Raw genomic sequence first — 5,021 nt, 5'->3', positions numbered from 1 at the left:
GTGGATTTCAAATTTATAAAGGCAATCCTAGAAAATGGCCTTTATCAGTTTAAAAGATTATAGGGAGTTGTGGCTTTAAAAAGCATCCCTGCCTGTCTTGCACAGGAGCAAGCAGATCAAATGAAAACTATGCCTTTGAGCATTCTGGCTAAAGAAAATCAGTGGCTAGGATTTTCTGTACCTTGAGCATCCCAAATGACACAATTGGGACCATGAGGGAGATCAAAGGTTGCTTTCTGTAGCACTACCCTTTGCTCAAAAAGCATTTGTTGCTTTTTCTCCTTTCTGTAGAATCAATGGGTCCATGCTGCTTGACGTCTCATGTATCTAGATTCACAAATACACATTTTAATTTACTTATAAGAAGATTCACAACTTGTTCCTTCCTCCCTCGGACTGCCAACAGAAATAGCAGCATAATAGACCCATACGGCTCTGGGGGCATGAGTCCCAAAACCAGGCCTCTAACAGCTGGTCTCTGCAACTCCAGGATCCCAAACATAATGTACTGTTTACAGATAGGTAGCCGTGTTGGTCTGCCATAGTCAAAATAAAAAAATTCCTTCCAGTAGCACCTTAAAGACCAACTAAGTTAGTTCTTGGTATGAGCTTTCGAGTGTATCTGAAGAAGTGTGCATGCACACGAAAGCTCATACCAAGAACTAACTTAGTTGGTCTTTAAGGTGCTACTGGAAGGAATTTTTTTATTTTGATAATGTACTGTGTTCTACTGAGAGGCAAGGGTGCCTAGAGTAGTCTCTGTGATCTGGTAGCCTCTGAGATCCCTAGAAAAGTAGCCCATGAAACATGAGGATATGGTGCAAGAAGCAAGCATCCTCCTCTCTCCCCCCCCCAAGACATACAGAAATGGGGAATGAGGCCCACATAGCTTCATAAAAGCAGGGGTTTATAGTTGGTGGCTCATATAGTTCGTACAGCAGCCCCAAGGCTTACAAAGACTTAAATTACTTTTAAAATAAAAGCTGAAGATTTCTTTTAAGCTTTACATAAATTAATCCTCCTTTAGAAAAAAACATGCATTATTTAAAACAAAACTTCTAAAGCATAACAGGAGTTTAAATATAGTAGCTACTTTTGCACCCACATAGAGTCAGCAACGATGTCTGTATCTCTTGGAGCAGCTTTCCTGCCATAATTACTTCTGCATTTTATTAATATTATTTTAATTGGCGTCTCTGAACACTTCAGGTTTGCAAATATCTTTGAAAGAGGGTACACAGTTTTGTGGTTCGTAAGGGCATGAACTTGTTCTTGTGAGACTAATTTTAGGTTTTAATAAAGAGGAATAGAACAGTCGGGAAATGAATGGGACAGCTAAGATGTCTAGTAATGGGATTTAAGTAATCTCTGTGTTTCTGTTTCCACAGCAAAGGAGCAACTACAGGGACAGCATGTCCTGATGAACTTTTGCTAACCTGTACAGAACAATCCTATGCATGCCTACTCAGAAGAAAGCCTGAATTACATAACTGTGAAGTTCACACAAGCTATGTACCCACTCCTTCAGAGGCAGTGTAACCCCATCAAGAACAAGCAACCTCCCCTCTGGTCTAGAGAATCTGGTCTAGAGAACCACCCACTAACCGTGCCTCAGTCCATTACCGAGGCAGAAGAAGGGTTCAGCACATCCACTGCCTCACCTGCAGATATAAAGGAGAAGTAGAGCTGTGTGTCATCAGCATATTGATGACAACATACTCCAAACTCTGGATGACCCCACTCAGAGGTTTCATGTAGATAGTACAAACAAGGAAAGAAGAACATATAAAACTGCCAAAATCCTTATCATAGAGTTCGAAGGGACCCCAAGGCCAAGGGTCATCTAATCCAATCCCTTGCAATGCAGGAATCTCAGCTAAAGCATCCAAGACAGATGGCCATCCAACCTCTGTTTAGAAACCTCCAAGAAAGGAGAGTGAAATATATTGGGAGTCCTGCAAGGCAATCAGTTGTTGCATTCTAGGATCCTACTTGCCTATTGTTCTAGGATCCAAGGTTAGTGCATAACATACTACCTTTTGTGGGAGTCTGTTCCAGTGCTGAACAGCTCTTACAGTCAGAAAGTTTTTCCGAAGGTTTAGTCGGAATCTCCTTTCTTGCAACTTGAAGCCATTGGTTTGAGTCCTACCCTCCTCTGTACACATTCCAGCTTGTCAACACCCTTCTTAAATTGTGGTGCCCAGAATTGGACACAGTATTCAAAGTGTGGTCTGACTAAGGCAGAAGATAGTGGTACTATTTCTTCCGTTGATCTGGACGCAATACCTCTGTTGATGTGTAGGCTTTATATGCAATCCACATTTATTAGTAATAAAATGTGTCTTCTTCAAGGCCATTAACTCCATTATTCACAGAGTGCTTCAAAAATGGTTAACACTAGTCATTAAGAGTGAAATAGCACCCAACGAAAGAGAAAAAGGAAAGATAAATAGAAAACTGTCAAAATTATCATAAATCACTGTTCTGTAGCTGTGATTTTACTTCCCAAGGACTGTCAATGAGTACCTTTCAAAAAAGAAAAGAAAAAGCAGCTCAGATATCAGATAAGAAGAAAGGAATAGCCTTTTAAAGAGATCTACTGACCAGAAGAAAGCTATGATTTCAGAAAAGCATTCAGAAAACCACTCCAAGGATATTTCATTGCCTCTTAAACCTATTTTCTGGGAAGGCACTGCCACTAATAGGTTTTGGTGTTGGGGGTATTAATTATGTCCTACAACACACACACACTCACAAAACAGATATCATGATGCAGAGCCATTTAAAAGGGACAGGAGATTTGAACATGGCCTCAGCATCTTTAACAGCTGTGGAGAAGAGGACATTTCATACCATGTGCCGCTTGCAGGGTGTTATGTACTGAGTTGAATAGGATCCAAACTGCAGCAGTCTGATTGGTCCTAGAACAATAGGATCCAAAATGCAGCAGTCTGATTGGTCCTAGAACAATAGGATTCAGAATGCAGCAGTCTGATTGGTCCTAGAACAATGCAGCAGTATGATTGGTTGGCAGGAACCACCCAATCCTGCTCCAGATAGAAGTGAATCCACAACCTGATTGGCTTACAGTAGAATTCCGGAATGAGCCAATCATGTGCAGCCCATTGTGTAAATAATGTATATAAAGCAGATACTGTGAGGGGACTTCCATTCATTCCTCCTCACCACTATGAGCTGAATAAAGAGCATGAAATCACTTTGCGACTCTGAGTATATTTCACAGGGCAAGCTAGCCTCTTTCACACCTGAGCACCCTAATATAGGGGACCACAGGGCAGCAGTAATGATAAATGAGGGCAGGAATGTTGTCTGAATGGGACAGCAACACTTTTTAAAGTGTTGGCACTAGGAGAGGCTGGTCATCACTTCAGGCAGGAAAACATCTTGGGTGACAATGTTCAAGAGCATCTGTTGTTCAGATTATTATATTTAAAAAGCAAACCAATGCTCTAAAGATAGACTTCTGTAAGTTAAAAACGAATATGGGATGTTGGCAAACAATTCTAGATAGTGATTAAAAACAAGGGCTATCAGCAAGAGGGTTAAGAGTAGGCTTGCTAGAATCTTACATGAATTTATTTACTTTAATGTACATAGAAACACACACGTCCAACTATTCAAGAGGTTTCAAGTGATCTCTGAGACCGCTCTGATTAATACTGTAATACTTGTCCTCTCTGCATTTTTCTGGAGGAGAGCCCTTCTGGGCAGCCGAGATGAAAACTGCTTGTTCTGATCTCATGATGTTGCTCTGAAACAGCACATATACAAGAGTTGCTGGGAACGATGGAACAACACTGGGAAGCTAGTGAGCGGATATTTAGCACAATAATAGAGAAGTGCAAGAAACTGATAGATGAAGTGGATGCAGAAAATAAAAACCATACCAATCAGAGTTAGAAATGGATCCAACGAAGAGCTCTACCAATGGTATAGCTACATTTCCTACCTCAATTCACATATTTCCTCACGGAGGTTGTAATTAATGAAAACCCACCTGCCCTCAGTTTGCTGAAACTACATCCATCTCAGGTGTTGTTTCTCATTGCTTCTCTTCAACACCATGTAAAAGTGCATAGGGTTCTGCCATAAAGACTGCAAATAGTCAACAACTTGTAGCTACAAGACACATGTCTGACTCCCTCTGTAATTATTTCTGTGGACACCATACACACACCCAAATAAACTGATGATTAACAAGAGGAATCCTAATCATGGCAAGGGAACAGTGAGGTGGAACAGAACAGTAGTTTGACCATGGCATCCCAAGTCCTGTTGATCATACTGGACTGGATGGAAAGTGTGGAGTGGAAACCAGTACATCTCTGCCTTGTCCTAACTTCCTCTAACAGGAGGATAATATTGCTTGGTAACTGATCTCAACAAACATCTATTTTTGTTGCAACGAAATGAAATATCCCAAAATATTTCCTTTTTTCTTTCCTCCCCACCCCCTCTTTTCCTTTATCGCTGAATCACACATATCTTTAAAAGTATGATAGGCAAATTCCAACTTTTAAGCATTTTCAGGTTTAATTCAAATAGCAGTACGATTCTCCATACCATTCTCTTAATACAAAATACATTCCATTGAGCTACACTGGGCTTGTTTCTGAGCAAACATGCATAGGATTTGCACTGTAAGCCTTAATACTTTACTAAAAGTGGGCCTTCACAGTTTGTGATCCACTAAGCCACTGATGGGGAATCTATGAATGCCACATAGGCAGTATGCTTTTAAAAATGGTTTAATACACATGTCATACGTTAATTTATAGATAAATCAAATTAAACCCATGATTGATCACTATTTCTTTGTCAGGCAACAGTCCTATTAAAAAATCCTTCTTTTATAATGTGATGCAGGGGACACTGATGATGGCCTCATTGTTTTCTTTATTGTGTGTACGGTATACAGATGTAAGATTTAAATGGTTATTGCCTGTTTTTGAAAAGACTATTATTCATGAGAGTGTACATATTTAGGGTGTATTGGGTGT

Source organism: Podarcis vaucheri (assembly GCF_965113315.1).
Source record: "Podarcis vaucheri genome assembly, chromosome: 6".
Taxonomy (NCBI): Eukaryota; Metazoa; Chordata; class Lepidosauria; order Squamata; family Lacertidae; genus Podarcis; species Podarcis vaucheri.
Note: the sequence above shows the minus strand (reverse complement) of the source record.